Source organism: Xyrauchen texanus, chromosome 26 (assembly GCF_025860055.1).
Source record: "Xyrauchen texanus isolate HMW12.3.18 chromosome 26, RBS_HiC_50CHRs, whole genome shotgun sequence".
NCBI lineage: Eukaryota > Metazoa > Chordata > Actinopteri > Cypriniformes > Catostomidae > Xyrauchen > Xyrauchen texanus.
The window spans coordinates 12,241,076-12,258,898 of record NC_068301.1 but is presented as its reverse complement, the minus strand read 5'-3'; the positions used below and the strand labels follow the sequence as shown (position 1 = coordinate 12,258,898).

General features: G+C 38.2%; 1 long non-coding RNA gene across 1 annotated transcript; it reads left to right on the top strand.

The window, feature by feature from the left end:
• Window positions 1–12,200: 12,200 nt before the first annotated feature.
• On the top strand, window positions 12,201–13,281 carry LOC127620134 (uncharacterized). The gene is made up of 3 exons (XR_007967673.1): window positions 12,201–12,294; window positions 12,935–13,033; window positions 13,162–13,281. It is a non-coding gene; the product is annotated as an uncharacterized LOC127620134 (long non-coding RNA).
• The last annotated feature ends 4,542 nt before the right edge of the window (window positions 13,282–17,823 follow it).

Here is a 17,823-nt window from a genome sequence, read left to right as displayed (position 1 = left end):
ATACTGTGCACGGAGGAATAAGCAAAACTTAAAAGGAGATGTTAGGCAGAATGGTAGCATCAGTCACCAATTCCTAGTATCTTTTTTCCATACAATGAAAATTAATAGTGACTGATAAACAGATTTTTCAGTCAGGCTGATTAATCAAACACTGTTGGGCCAATTTGAGATTACCTGCATTGGCCATTAACACTGCCTGCTTGACCGATTACTGTAATAGATTTGGTGGGAGCATATCAGAATCAGCATTAACTTTATTGCCATGTGTTCTCACGTACTCAAGGAATTTGTTTTGATGATAGGAGAAACAAGTGCACACAGAACACTACAGTGAGACACAGAATATACAACAAGGTAAGAGTATAAATATACATACAAATAATAGGACTTGAGTATAAAAGAATGGCATATGTACATGTGCAAGTGTCATGTATGTCAGTTATGTATGTCAGTTCCAAATGTATCGACAGCTTTGTCAATTGTAGATAATAAACATGTTTGTTTTTGTTTAGTTTTTTAATTGTCATTTTCATATTTTGAGATAATATGTGTAAAAGGTATTCATTGCAGCAATTTTGTTTATGTTTCAGTTGCCAAACTACCATTTTATTATTTGTCAATCAGCATCATATAATGTATACCATCGGCCACCCTGCTCTAGATATCGGTATCTGTATCAGCCACTGTGAAACCCATATCAGTCGACCACTAATCTGAACTGATACAAGGGAAGGTAGTCATCAGGATGTAGAGGGGGTAAAACAAGGAGGAGAGATGAGCAGATGGTCCCCTTTTCTTTTCCTCCCTCTGCCTCTTTCCCCCATTAGTCACTTAGCCATTTTATTTTCCTCTGTCTTCCTGTTTGTCTGTATCCCTCTCTCCATCATTCCCTCTTTCATTATGAAATAGGAAATATGATCATGTATGCTGCCTTGCAGCTGCATCATCCACACTATTATTAATATGTTTCTGTGCATGACTGGCATCCATTACAAGTCACTTTGTTACATCATTAACTAACATGAGAATAATGTTTGTCACAATAAAAGCTGCTGACTCTAAATATACTTGTATTTGATGGGTACTGTGCTGTGTAGTGTGATGAACTGTTCATACCAAAGAGGGGCTTTTATGGTATGTATATCCTTTTTAATGTCAAAGTTACTTTGAAGGCAAAGGCTATTTGCACTAAGTGCAAATATCAATAGATTACATTTACACAGTGTAAAAAGCAACAAAAAGCATCATCTTTGCACTCAGTGCAAATAGTGTTAGATACTCTAGTGGCAGATACTCTAACACCCCTGTTTAAATACTAACATACAGTATAGTGGCATCACTGCATAATTTTATTGTGTTTATTTGGAGTCCCTCAGACACCCTACACCTAAAACTACCTTACAAAAATTAACCATGGTTTTACTACAGAAACCATAGCATCACCATGGTATTTTTCTAGTAAAATTATAGTAACCACAAAACTAAACATGGTAACTATTATCTAATATTAACAACATTTGACTGTAGTAACACCATGGTTAGTACATCAGAACTATATAGTTCCACCAAAACACATAGTAAAACCATTGTTAATTTTATCGGAATCAAATCCTTCTATCAACTCCCCAACCTTCACTGTGACCAAATCAATGCGAGGAAGTACTATAAGTAGTATTATTGGAAATATTAAGAGTAGAGACATGGGAAAAAGTATGTCAAGGGGTGGGATTCAAACCTGTATCCAGCATGGCAACACATACACATATTGTTGTTACACTCAGAGCTACTACAGCTGCACATGGTGAAGCATTTTGTCGTAAAATCCTGTGTTTCCACCAGACTATTGGAGCACAAACAATCACTTAGATATCCAGTCTCTTAATCCACAAAATGTCTAACCCGTTAACCAATTTAATGTCTCTGCCCCATCGTGAAAAATTCAAATATGCCTGCCTTCATTTGATCAGCAATTGACCCCAAATAAATCTGTCATGGCTGTCTTGAGTTTGGTCTGAGCAGTGGTGGGCGGAGTTAGTGTAAATAGCCTCTGCCAACAAGATGGGCTATTTGCTCTTAGTGTAAATAGACACTCCATACTTGGCAATCATGCTTATCAACATTTTAAGGAAAGGAAAAAGTAAAAGCAAACAGAATGTATACCGAAGTCTTAGTCAAATATCTAAATCCTTGACACTAATTCTGTCCAAGTGATTTTGTCCAAGCTGCAGTGGGGTATACTCAGAACAATTGTCATAGCAACAAAAATCCCACCATCTCAGTAGCCAATAAACCAGAGAAACATAGCAATTACTCCACAATATAACGGACGCACGGACCCACAAACTAATCCATCTGTTCCTTCTCCCCAGCTGATTAGTAGCCACAGGAATTGGATTAGGTGCACCCATCAGTGTCCATTAAGGAGCATTCATTTAGACTGGATGTGGCAGTTTAACCAATGCGCACAAGGGAAGTCTTTATGGGAGGCTTGACAAAATATCCTTGGCAATGGGTTGGCCTCACTCTTTAGACATATGCTGTTCTCCAAAGCATTTCAGCAAATCATTAACATGACAGGTATGGGTAATCACAGAGTGATCATATTTCAATGTGATAGTAATAGTTCATCTAAATCTGAAAATTCTGTCATTAACTAGCTATATAAAGCAATATAAAATTAACTTGCACTAGCAACTGAGGATAGGGGTTGTAGACTTTAGCCTCCTTGTAAGCGTGCCCGCCTCCTGCCCTCCGTGCCCTATCCTGTTCGAGCAGGACTGGTTACAGTGGTGCCGTGACTCGGATGGGAGTGAGGTTTATGTGGGTGAGTGTAATGGTAGCCAGCCTGTAATGTAGCTGTGCAGTGTGTAAACCTCACTCCCCTGGCCTCAAGAGGCCCACTAGAGTCTGATGCTAGGGGCTGTAGCCTTCAGCCCCCTTGTCAACGCACACGCCTCCCATCCCAGAGACGCCTGTTAGAATCCCGGTTACATATGGTACAGTAAAGGAGAATTTTGAAGAATGTTACAGTGACAAACAAACTCTGAACAGGACAAAAAGCACCTAAAAGTACCATTAAAGTAGTCAATAAAACTTGAGTGCTATATTCCAAGTCTTCTAAAAAGCCAAGATAGCCTTATTGTTAAATAATAGACAATACACTCTGCCTTAGCTCTCAAATCTCATTCACACTTTCACATATCCAAACATGCCACGTTGTGATTGGTCATGTGACAGACAAGACCCAAAGACCCGTTTGGCATTATTGACATCAAACTTTTCATTGATGTGTCTACACACGGCATATTTAAATACAGACAAACGCTAATCAGATTTTAGGCCTATGAGGTACAGGAAAATATTTTAAACTCTTTAATATAAAAGATGCACATTCTAATATTAATACATTTATTTCTCCAACACAGTCTGGGGACTGATTTTCATATTGCCTCCAGACAGAAAGGTATTTTAAAATGCTTGATCAGATTAAATACTCTTCATTTTTAACATAAACCCTTTATGATAACAATTTCCTTATAAATTGAATGTTTTTTTTCTGCCGAATAGTCCTTATGTAGTTTCTGATGTTTTTGCTATTGGGTATAAAAGGGCAGATGTGATTGATTTATCACAGTCTCGCCTTTACCTGAATGTTAGCATTCCAGACAGCCTGTATAAATGGCCAATTCTTGTCATCTCAGATTTCAAAATCAGATGTGGCAGTGATTGGTGAGCTAAATGGAGAATATGAGCATGTGACCATGCTTGAGGTGCATTATTATTTAATGATTAGCTGGCGTTGCAGATCAAGAAGAATCCAATTCGTTGAGTTGTTTAATCCATCAGACTGTTGAGTTCTGATCACTGTATTGACGGACCACAGGGCAATGACAGCCAAGAACTCAGAGGAATGTTTAGTGGTTTTACAGGACTCTGTTATTGGCCTCTGGGGCACATTGAAACAAATATTAAATAAAACACAGCATTAAAGCATAATAGAAAAATATGGCATTCATGTCCTGTTAATTGCATTGTAACACATTCTTGCTCTTTGCTCGCTCTCTCTCTCTCTCTCTCTCTCTCTCTCTCTTTGTTTCTCCTAGGCTCTATTATCAGTTGTGGGGAGTCAGGTAATCAGTGCTGATTAATTCTCTTTATTGTTGGTCGTTTGTCTGCAGAGTCTGCGCTGTCTTTTCCTCTCAGGCTCACCATGAAACTGCCAGTGATAAATGACCATCTCGACCCCCCCCCCCACCCCCCACCACTGCAACCCCTGCTCTGGCTAAGTGCTTCTGATTAGTGACCCATGACTTGAAGGTAAAGGTGGCTTTTTGTTTTATTTCTTAATGTTTCAGCCCCCTACCCTGCACTTTAGGACTTACTTGGTACTTATACTTACAATATTGTATGCACTACTGTCATTGCCGGCCAAAGCTAAACCCACATCGCATCTTTCTCGCTAATGTACGGTCTCTGGCAAATAAGATCTACGAACTACGGCTTCGGATTACTCAGCGAATGTTTTTGGACTACAACGTTGTGGTTTTCACAGAAACTTGGCTCAATAGCACAATTCCAACCAGCCTGATTGAGCTAGATAGGCGCAGTATCCATAGAGCTGACAGAACGGCTGTGGACTCTGGTAAAAGCAAAGATGGGGGTGTTTGCATCTATGTAAACAGAACTTGGTGCACCGATGCTGTTATTACCAAATCCCACTGTTCTGCTGATATTGAGTACCTCTATATCAAGTGCAGACCCTTTTACCTGCCCCATGAATTTACATCTACTATAATCGCTGCAGTATATGTACCTCCCGGATGCTAATGCTAAGCAAGCCATGAAGGAACTCTCTTCTGTTGTTAGTAAACTGCAAACACATCCGGAAGGAGCTTTTATCATTGTTGTCGATTTCAATCACATCAATTTGAGGACAGCACTCCCCAAATTTTATCAAAAGTTTTTTGCCCTACAAGAGGAGACAACAATCTTGATCATGATTATACAAACATCTCTGATGCCTACAAAGGCACCCCCCCTCCCCCATGTTGGACAATCCAATCACTTATCCCTGTTCCTATTCCCCAAATACAACCCCATCATCAAACGTGTGAAACCCACAGTGAGGTCTGTAAAAGTGTGAATGGAAGGAGCAGACTCTTCACTACAGCATGAGTTCCAGAACACAGACTGGAATGTGTTTGCTTATCAGGCCAATCTGGACTCCCACACCGACATTAACAGCTTCACAAATTCTGTTCTGCAACACATCAACAGGTGTGTCGACATGGTAACCACCCATAAAACAATTAAAACATACCCCAATCAGAAACCCTGGTTGAACAAGGAAGTCCGACTCCTGCTGAATGCATGTGATGCTGCTTTCAGATCTGGTGACCAGGAAGCCTAGACTTTATCCAGGACCAATCTGAAGAGGGGAATTTAAGCAGCCAAATACAACTACAAACTGCAGATTGAGGACAATTTTACGAACAATGACCCCCAACGTATGTGGACATGCATCCATGACCTCACAAACTACAAACCAGCGAATAGCACGTCTTCACCAACATTTTCAACCTCTCCTTGGTCCAGGCCATTGTCCCCACCTACTTCAAAACAGCCACCATTGTACCAGTACCAAAACATGCTGCTGCAGTTGCCCGCAACGACTTCCACCCCGTTGCTCTTACTCCCATCATAGCAAAGTGTTTTGAGAGGCTGGTCCTCTCCCACCTGAAAACATGTCTGCCCCCAACACTGGACCCATATCAGTTTGCCTACAAACCCAACAGGTCAACTGAGGATGCTATCGCTTCAGCTCTTCACTCCGCCCTGACACACTTGGACAAAAATAACATGTATGTCAGGGTGCTATTCATTGATTTCAGCTCTGCCTTCAATACAGTGATCCCATCCAAGCTGATCTCCAAGCTCACTGATCTTGGCATCAGCCCATCCCTCTGCAACTGGACCTTGGACTTGAGTGGGAGTGTGTGTGTGTCCTTTCCTAGTCCGCCGGTAGTCCACAATCAGTTCCTTGGTCTTCTGGGTGTTGATTGTGAGATTGTTGTTGGCACACCACACTACCACGTGCTGTACCTCTTCCCTGTAGGCCATCTCATTGTCACCGCTGATCAGGCCTACCACGTGGTGTCATCTGCAAACTTGATATGCTTAGGTATGCAGTCGAGGGTGAAGAGGGAGTAGAGGATTGGATTCAGCACACAGCCCTGTGGTGCACCAGTGTTCAAAGTGAGGGTGGAGGATTTGTGGTTGCTTATCCGGCTGCAGTCACTCAAGGTCTACGATACAAACTAATTTTAACACCTCAGACCTACTCAATGTAAATATAAGTGAAAAGTGAAAATAATAATCTAATCGTTAACTCTTTCCCCGCCAAACACGGAATTTTCCGGGTTTTATGAAAAAACGCTTCCCCGCCAAACACGGAATTTCCGGGTATCCGTGTTTTAGGTGGTATATGGTAAGGAAGACCACAAGCATGTTTTGAAAGAGTACGCAACTCTTTGATCAAAGAAACAGACTGCGATCGTCTCAAACATGAAGTGGAACACCATACTAATGCTAAAGCACTTGTTTGATAAAAATGCCTTTTTCTCAGCTTTTTGTCCGAAATGTTGTTTTTGACAAAACCTACCTCTGTTCAAGTGGCAATAAAAAAAGAACAAATGAAGATAAAATAAAATCTTTTTTTTTGCCTAAAAGCAGAGGCTCAGATCTTTATTTTGATATAAAGCATCTTCATATATTCATGGAAGAAAATATTCTGCGGGCCATTAAAATTTAGCGAAAATCGTCAAAAACCCTGGCGGTGGCTGGCAACTTTTTTTAAAAACGCTGGCGGGGAAAGAGTTAAAAAGCACTTTTATAAATAAGCACATCAATTCCATTATTAAAGACTAGAAAGATTAAATGCGTTCTTACCGGATTTAGTGCATCTTGAATTACATTTTTTTGTCTGATCTGGCTGCTTTGAGTAGGGCCTTCTCATTCATTATGACTGTAGAACTCCTGGCAGGTGTAGGTGTTCACTTTCACCAGGAGTTCACTTTTGATGAGGTCCACAGATGCTCAGTTCCTTGTCTCTGTCCACGCAGCGGTCATCAGTGAAAACACCCTCTTCACGAACACGTTGGTGACAGGAATGCTCAAAGCCAAAGATATCAGAGTTGTCATGTTTGGGGCACTGAACTGCTTCAGCAGAGCTGTCCGTGAAACTTCGGTGGCATACCCTGCACTCTCCTTTTTTAGGGTCACCTGTAACTGGTTTTAACCATGTATATATTTTCTCCAATTCTTTATTATATGAACAAAGACACTTTTTCTTCTTGGGAGCTCCGGATAGACAAATTTTTCTGTTGCAGTTTTTTTTTCCGCTCTGGCAAGAAAAAAAGGCTGCGCTGCGCATGTTCAGTGTGTTTTCTTATTAACTAATTTTTATAGTGATTTTGTAATTAAAGGACAATGAAATAAAATGATGCCGAAATAATAATAAAGATAAAAAATTATACAGACAAAATTGAAATGCGGGACACTGCTTATGACTTGCAGGACGCGGGACAAAGCTTCCAATTTCCTGATCACCCTACCATACGACCTGCGTCAGACATGCTTGTGTCGCGTCTCGGGTGTGTTGTGTCATAAAAATAAAATGTTTAGGTCACTGTGTCAAGTTAAATGTAGTTTAATACTCAATCTTTAAACACATATTGAGATCCCTTAGTTCACATTTAAACCCTTAGTAAAACATGTGTTGTTTTCTTCACTGTATAAACTGTGTGTTGCTCACACAGCTGAAATTTCACTTACTGCCCTCTGGAGTATACAGGTGGTACTACAAGCATGCGATTAAATGCGTTTTTTTTTTTGTATAATTAATCGCTCGTTATTAATGTGTTAACTCGACAGCCCTAATATATATATATATATATATATATATATATATATATATATATATATATTGCTATTTGCACTTGTGGTTAGATGCTAACTGCATTTCATTGGCTCTGTACTTGTATTTTGCACAATTACAATAAAGTTGAATCTATTCTAAAGAAATCTAATCTAACAAAGCATACTGATACACACATACAGCTACAAACTACCAAACTATACCATACAGATTACTGTTGCACTGCACTGTTATGTTGCACTATTGTATGTTTTTTATGTCATATGTTGTACTACAAATAAGAAACTAGTGTATTTGCTTAAATTTATCCTGCATACCTGATTTTAGTATAAAGAGACATTCATTGAAATTATCTGAATGTTACAAAGTAAGGTAGCTTGCAATTCATCAGCGTTAGCAGGCAAAAATTACACAGATCAACCCATATGGCACAATATTTCACATGCTTTGCAGTTATGTAAGCTTACCTGTCCAGTAAGAAAAATGCCAATTCAGGGTTGGTTTTGATCCCCAAAGCCGAGCAAAGGTCCCTCCAGGAATCAAATTTACATTTACATTTATGTATTTGGCAGACGCTTTTATCCAAAGCGACTTACAGTGCACTTATTACAGGGACAATCCCCCCGGAGCAACCTGGAGTTAAGTGCCTTGCTCAAGGGCACAATGGTGGTGGTCTTGGGTTCGAACCAGCGACCTTCTGATTAACAGCCCTGTGCTTTAGCCACTACACCACCACCACTCTGAGTTCGGTGTTGTGATATATATATATATTTATATACACCTGCTGGACTACACCAGATTTGCCAGTTCTTTCTGTGATACGTTACCCTACTCTTCAAACCAAGGCACTGGCAAGTTCCCAGACATTTCTGAGGGGAATGGCCCTAGCCCTCACCCTCCGATCCAACAGGTCCCAGATGTGCTCAATGGGATTGAGATCTGGGCTCTTCACTGGCCATGGCACTGACATACCCATCTTGCAGGAAATCATGCACAGAACGAGCAGTATGGCTGGTGGCATTATCATGCTGGAGGGTCATGTCAGGATTAGCCTGCAGGAAGTGTATTACATGAGGGAGGAGGATGACTTCCCTGTAATGCACAGCATTGAGATTACCTGCAATGACAGCAAGCTCAGTCCGATGAAGCAATGACACACCGCCCCAGACCATGACGGACCCTCCACCTCCAAATCGATCCTGTTGTTGCCAGATGGGCTGGTTTGAGTATTTCTGTAATTGCTAATCTACTTGGATTTTCACGCACAACAGTCTCTAGAATTTACTTCAAATGGTGCTAAAAATAAAAAACAAACAGTGAGGAGCAGTTCTGTGGATGGAAATGCCTTGTTGATGAGAGAGGTCAACAGAGAATGGCCAGACTAGTCCTGACAAAGTCTAGAGTAACTCAGATAACCACTCTTTACAATTTTGGTGAGAAGAATATTATCTCAGAATGCTGTTTCAGAAGGAAATTGGTACTTTCATTCACCAAAGTGGCATTCAACTAATCACAAAGAATAGTCAGGACATTTCTGATGTAAAAAAAAAAAAAAGCAATTTCCAGCGTCCATCACTCTTATCCGTGAGCAATCATGCTAAATTGCTAATTTGGTACTAGAAAATCACTTGCCATTATATAAAACACTGCTGAAAGCTATTTGGTTCAATAAAAGAAGCTTAACATTGTCTTTGTTTTTGAGTTGCCACACTATGCAATAGACTGGCATGTCTTAAGGTCAATATTAGGTCAAAAATGGCAACAGAAAAAAAGCAATAGCTTTCTATAGAAACTCATCAGTCAATCGTTGTTTTGAGGAATATACAATGCTTGAAACTGCCAAAAAACAAAGTGTACTCTACAGTCTTCAAAGACAAAAGATAACTTGCTCTAACAAGTACAGAAAGAGATGTGGAAGGCCCAGATGTACAACTAAACAAGAGGATAAGTACATCAGGGTCTCTAGTTGAGAATGGCCGCCTCACATGTCCTCAGCTGACAGCTTCATTGAATTCTACCAGCTCAACACCAGTTTCATGTACAACTGGTATCCTCTTCAACAGATGAGGCAGGTCCGACACTATGGCCCAGGCCACAGGATGTTGTACTGTAAAGAAACATATACAAACATTTTTGTATATTAAATCCAAAAGTGGTGGAGAGTGGTGGTGTAGTGGGCTAAAGCACATAACTGGTAATCAGAAGGTCACTGGTTCGATCCCCACAGCCACACATTGGCTTCTTTAAGGTAGTCCAGCATATGTTTTACACACCATCATTTAAACTTACATGCTCAAGTTTATGGTAACAGGTAAGCTTTGGGGTGGAATAGCTTAGAGTAACTAGTGCATGGGTGGAACTGAACCTGATTTTTTATGTACAGTGTTATTTTCCCACAGAGAAACAGTGTTAGAAATTGGCTATTCTAAAACTATTCAATACTATTTTATCAACTGGAACTTTTCCAGACATCTGGAACAAAGGTTTAATAACCCCAATTCATAAATCCAGAGATAAATATGATACAAAAAACTACAGAGGACTAAGTGTATACAGTAACCTGGGATATTCTGCAACATCATTAATAAACGACTTGTCAACTTTCTTGATGACCACAATATTTTGCATAAATGCCAAATTGGTTTCTTGCCAAAAAGCTGCACAACAGACCATATATTTACCCTCCAGGCTTTAATTGATCATGAATTAAACATTAAAGGTATATGCCTGTTTCGTTGACTTCAAAAAAGCCTTTGATTCCATCTGGCACGAGGGCCTTTTCTATAGGCTACTTGAAAGTGGTATTGGGGAAATATATGGCGTTATATATGTGCCTCATTGTATGATATATATATATATATATATATATATATATATATATATATATATATATATATATATATATATATATATATTATTATATTTTTTATTTTAATTTTTATATTTATGTAACATACACACACAAACACACACTTTTACTTAACATACTTTTATTTTATTTATTTGATGAACCATATGAATTGAATTCACAACACACACACACACACATGTTTACTGTTTTATTTATATATATATATATATATATATATATATATATATATATATATATATATATATATATGTGTGTGTGTGTGTGTGTGTGTGTGTGTGTGTATATATATATATATATATATATATATATATGTGTGTGTGTGTGTGTGTGTGTGTGTGTGTGTGTGTGTGTATATATATATATATATATATATATATATATATATATATATATATATATATATATATTACACACACAAACACACACTTTTACTGTTTTATTTACTATATTTAATGAACTGTATGAAATGAATTGTCCTTTTGTAATTTATTTACAGCTTTGGCAATATTGTGGTTTAACATTCAAGCCAATAAAGTTGAATTGAACTGAATTGAATTGAATTGAGTAGAGAGAGAGAGAGAGAGAGAGAGAGAGAGAGAGAGAGAGAGGCTGTAAAAATGCGTCTGTGCCTCGCAAGTATCTTTTGTAAGGTTCAAGATGTTTTGCCATTATTTCGCGTGTTGCACACGGTTGAACACAACTGCTGTCAACGTCAAACTGGACGAGAGGTAGCCAGCTCAAAGAGTACAGAAGCAAGGTAATAATCTCCCGCTTGCTGGATTCCAAAATGCTTTTCGATGCAGTCGCGCACCTCTCGCGATGGTAGGCCGTGCGATCCATTTGCACCGTTTGCGTCAAAGAGCTGTGGTTCGCGCGCATCTCACCCGACGGTTCAGCATCTTTGATGTCACCTAACGGTCGCGGTTGCCAAAAACAAACATACTTGTCATTATTTATTCACCACCATGTCATTTGCCATATATTATTTCAAGGACAAGACCGTGGAAGTTGGAAAAATTTATTGGATAAGTATTAAAGACTAGCTAAAATCTTCAAAGATGATCACAGAGTGCCCAAGACTGGAGGATGAAGATGGATGGATAAATGTAAAGTGGAACAAAGGCAGAAAAAAGAAAGATGGCCCAGCCTATTTTCCTGTTAAGGTGTTAATGCTCGGGGGTAAGTTTGCTAGCTTAATCTGTCAACTAGCTTAATGGTTTCAAGGCTTAGCATAACTTGGTCTGTTCTGTGTTTTTGGGAGCTAATCATTTTAAATATAGGGTAATTTAACATTAAGTTGCCAACAAGCTGTCTGTTAGGGAGAGCTCAAAACACAAACCTTTTTCACTTAGACAACTACTGTGACCTCTGCAAGAAGAGGGATAAAGGGTGAAGACATCTGGAACCAAACACTCAAGAGGAAGACAAAGCCAAACAGAGGTAGATGAAGGATGTGGAAGAGGCGGACGAAAGGCCAACAAAACAGGTAATTCTCTCACTCATTATTGATGTGCAGAAAACTTAAACTGAAAAGCAAAACCTTACTTTCTTCCTTCCCATTGTTCTGACCCACATGATCTCTTCATTGAAAAACAATCAATAGGGAATTCTTTTTCAAGAATGAAATGCTGAATTTGTTTTAAATTTGCATAACTTTATATTTGCAACAACTTGTCCCTTCCATAAAGAGTGTGAGAGAATTGTGCCACATTTAAATGTAATCAGTGTTTAGCATCTCAGTTTGGCATTTTTACATCACTAATTAAAAGTAATGCCATTTCTGTGTTCCCTCTCACGCTTTTTTTCACTGTTATGATTGCTTTATGATAGTTATGATCGTTGGTAAATGTGTTAATGTTTGATTTAATACTGGAAGTATTTCACCATTTCTGACAAATAAACATCTGTTAATCTTGTTTAGCTGATATTTGTAGATGGGGTGCATCATCAAAACCTTTAAACCCTCAGAGCCATCACTTGAAAAAACAATAATTGGCCAATCTTAGCCTCAAATCTTGTTTTTCTCTCTGTGGTACAGTTGATTCCAGTAACAACTAATTTGTTTTTAGAATCAATGTTATTGCACATCCATGCTACTGAAAAACTTTAAATTGTCATTTTGACAGCAAAAGAGCAAAAAGGCAACCTGTGCCTCAAAAGAGACAGCAGACCAAATGATTGAAGACCTGAAGAAGGAGCTGATGGCTAAGCAAGCGTCTTTAGAGGTAAATTATTTAAGTTAGTCATTCAAGTACTAGCTTGTATGTGACTTTTGCTGCTACAGAAGATGCAGACTATTTCATCTTGTGTTTGACACAGTAGAGTTTTTTTATATCATTGTGTTTTGGTGTAGTCAACTTCTGAAAAGGAGGAGTGCCCAGGAACTGGAGTAAGGCACCGCTGCAAATAAAGGAACTTAAAAGAGAGAACAAGAGCCTGAAAGAAGACAATGTTGAGGAGATGCTAGATGCCATGAGAGGTAATTTTATGATTTTAAAGAAACAAATAATCTGCCCTTGTATAGATAAGATCACAAAATGCAGAGAAAATAAAGCAACATCAAAAAATATTGCATACATATTCAACCTACCAAATCAAACTGGAACTATCTGGACTGATAAATTGCAGTTCAAGAATGTGAAAAAATCTTTGCCCCACTGAAAGTCAGAGCCTAAGAATTTAAGTTGGTCCGGCTGTCTGTCCATTCAACACTTAACTTCAAGACATCGTATCTTGAAATCTATTTAAAACATTGCCAGTCAATTTGGAAAACACCTTCATGCTGCCTAGTGCGTGAACCCTGACAACTTTCCCCCAGTATCCACCAAGTCAGCAGGGCAGCAGTGACGGAGGTTTACTTTGGGTGAACCTTTAAGAACTTATAGGGTCCATAAAAAAATACAGCTGTTCTCGCTCACCTTAGCTTTTGAATCTTTCACTATTGAGATGTGATTTGCAGGTGTGTGTCATTATATAAACTGGAAGGATTCCTTGGGTCATTAAATATTAGTGAGAGCCTTCGAAAAGGCACAAAATTGTCAAAAATTGGTCTTAAATTTTTTAAATGAAATATAATCAGGTGGCATAAAAAGTCTTAATATGTCTTATATTTAGCTTACTGAAACCTGCAGACACCCTAATGTATTTTTTCTCTTTAAGTGACTATTGTGATGTTTGGAATTAGTCTCAACATGAAGTCATGAGACTTCTGAGAAGTCATGAAGCTTTTGCACCCTGGTCTTATAATCATTTATATCTTCATTCTCTTAACACAGCTTCCGGTAGTAGTAACAAAGTTGAAAGAAGTAATTGAAAAAGTCACATATCAGACCTCAACTTCTGCATCTACCTGGTCAACACCCACAGCATCTGTAGACTCATCAGCTTCTGCACGCATTTATCCTGAAGTGGTGTCTGATGATATGGTAACTAACTCTCATGCATAGATATGTTACAGTCCATGTGGGAAAATGTTAATTATATGATTTCCCAGTAAATCTGTAACCGACTTGGCGGTGACTATACACATTACCTGGAAAATCTGCATATTCAACTGTGTGGTAAATGTGCATGTTAACTGGTTATTATGTATATTGACTAACCAGACAAGAAATCAGGGAGGCATTCCCACATTTCCCAATGAAAAGGTTAATGTGAATGAGACACTACAGAGCAGTGTGGCAAGTCTCTCCCTTGCGCGGCACAGTAGCATTTTGCACCCTAATTAATCTTTTTGCTGGGAAATGTGGGAATGCCTCCCAGATTTCCTGTCTGGTCAGGGAATAATAACTTGGTTAATATGCATACTGCACAGTTGATGAATAGGTAGAGTTCCTGGGGAATGTGTATGATTGTATTTTCATAACATTGTTGTGTAAAAACGATGTATGACCAATTGCAAACTAACTGATCACTCCGTTATTTTGCAGGTGTCTCTTGTGCCAGGCTCTGATTTCAAAGTCCCTAGACGAAAGCTTAACTGTCTGTGGTCTGCAAATCCATCGGTCTACATTGGGGACCTTGCTGTGCTTGTCTACGGCAGGGAAACACTGTCCAATTCAAGTTTGACGGGGAGACAATCAGGGGCACACAAAAACGTGGAATCCAAGCCACAACTCAATAACACAAAACTTGAAGCTATAGTTGGTGAGTGCATTTAAATAAATACATTTCATTACAAAATAAATTCCTACACATTACTCATAGTTCTTTTTACAAAATGACTGCAGTGGTCCATGTTGGAGGTGATGGTGGGTCAATTCAATTACTGTTACCTCCAACATGGAAGAAAAATGGTACCTTACAAACATTATGTGAAAAGCCTCTAATCTCTAAAAGTCGAATCTGGTATCATCAATTCAGATTTGTGAATGTGGCAACAAAAAAAAAAAAATCTCACAACGCTGCAAACAAAAGAGCCACTTTGATGATGCCCTAAAAACACTAACCCTAATCTATGAAAAGGTAGACGTTTAAAGGAAATTTTCAGCTGCATGTAAATATAGCATTTTGCAGATTACATTAATATTCAGAAACGTATCTGATAAAAATCAGGCTCAAGTTGAATTGCATGTCCATACATGCTCCTTTGACTGTTTTATTGTATTAATTCATGATGGTGAATTTGGTGTGATAGAAAAATCTATTATAAAGTAATGTTTTGATTTGTTTGTGTTTGTGTTTTAACTCACAGGCCATGCTCTGTCGAAGTTTCCTAACATCAGCATGCATGATGGTGAATTTGGTGTGATAGAAAAATCTATTATAAAGTAATGTTTTGATTTGTTTGTGTTTGTGTTTTAACTCACAGGCCATGCTCTGTCGAAGTTTCCTAACATCAGCATGCACGATGTGAGACGCATCATAAGAAACAAATGCAACAACGAAAGCTACGTCAAGCAAGCCATTGCAAAGAAGACTGTATGAAAAGAACATTTAGTTTTGTGGTTCCTCTGCCATTTAACAGGGCAAAAACTAGAGAAGTACAACCTGTGTGTGGGTATCCAGTTACACTAAATATTATGTTCATACTGTGTGTTGTTCTTTGTTTGAACTGGGCATCCAAAACAATATTTGTTTGAAAACTTTGATTTATAAAGAAAACAACTATTTTCACTCCTGAATTTGTCTTGTGAGTATTTTCTATGTATAGTCCACTGGTAGTGTACATGTGAGTTAACGTCAAGTCTACTTAAAGTACAGGTAGGCATATTTCAAGTATAAATACTAATACCTAAAAGAAACATGGTAGTATACTTTAAAGTGCAAATATAATATATAAATAGTAAACTTATAAGTATGATGTTAAGTTCACTTAAAGAAAACTTACAAGTATACTTGCAGTATAAAAAATATTAAACCAGTAGTTTGCTGAGTAGTATACTTAAAAGTGTACTTTCATAAACTAAAAAACTAGGCTAGAAGTATATAACTAGTAAACTAGCAGTATATCTATAAGTTCACTTGTAGTATAGTTGCAGTACAAAATAAAACTTGGATGTAAACTAGTTTTGTACTTAAAGTTTACTACTCTTACACTTTAAGTATACATAAAAGTATACTTTTATATACTAAAAAGTGGGCCAATTTAGTCCCAAGAAGTATTAAAGTAGTACACTTACAAGTATGCTACTAGTACTTTGATATAAGTACACTTAGTATGTAAAGTATACTTGAAAATATACTTTACTTAACTTTACTTAAGTTTACTTAATAAAATGAACTTGAAGTATACTTTATTTTGGTAAGGGATGCTTAACATGCCTAAACCATCTGAACTCAAAGCATCTCCAAATCAATCTAATTTAAGCCATTTACATAATCTGAAAAACGTTGGGGTACATAAACGCACACCTGTCACAGTCTGAGTCCTAGCCAGTTTTGCGGTCTTCTTCTCGAAGCTGCTCCTCCAAAAGGAAACGTGCATCACAGACACATCACTGTATTGCCTGATTGCCAAGGATCCGCAAAGCTGTCACTGCTGCACGTGGAGGATTTTTTTTATATGAACTCTGAAGTAGTTTAAGAAGTTCTGGACATTTTTTTTCAAATTGTAATAGTAATTTTTCACATTAATGTCATGACTATACATTGTGATCAGTTGAATGATACTTTGGTGAATAAAAGTACCAATTTCTTTCCATATGAGCAAAATCTGTAAATTATTCCAAACTCTTGGTCGCCACTGTATACAGTTGAAGTCAGAAGTTTACACACACCTTAGCCAAATACATTTAAACAAGTCCTGATATTTAATCGTAGAGAACATTGCCCGTCTTAGCTTAGTTAGGATCACTACTTTATTTTAAGAGTGTGAAATGTCAGAATAATAGAGAGAATTATTTATTTCAGCTTTTATTTCTTTTGACACATTCCCAGTGGGTATGAAGTTTACTTACACTTTGTTAGTATTTGGTAGCATTGTCTTTCATTTGTTTAACTTGGGTCAAACATTTTGGGTTGCCTTCCACATGCTTCACAATAAGTTGCTGGAATTTTGGCCCATTCCTCCAGACAGAACTGGTGTAACCGAGTCAGATTTGTAGGCCTCCTTGCTCGCACATGTTTTTCAGTTCTGCCCACAAATTTTCTATCGGATTGAGGTTAGGGTTTTTTGATGGCAACTCCACTACCTTGACTTTGTTGTCCTTAAGCCATTTTCCCACAACTTTGGAGGTATGCTTGGGATCATTGTCCATTTGAAGACCCATTTGCAACCAAGCTTTAAGTTCCTGGCTGATGTCTTGAGATGTTGTTTCAATATATGCACATACATTTCCTTCCCGATGATACCATCTATTTTGTGAAATGCACCAGTCCCTCATGCAGCAAAGCACCACCACAACATGATGCTGCCACCCATATGCTTCACGTTTGGGATGGTGTTCTATAGTTTGCAAGCCTCAACCTTTTTCCTCCAAACACAACATTGTCTGTTACTGTATTGTGTGTGGTTTGTTTTATACTTCTTCATTTGTACAGCACAGTGGTCAACTTCTGTTGTGTTTATTTGTGC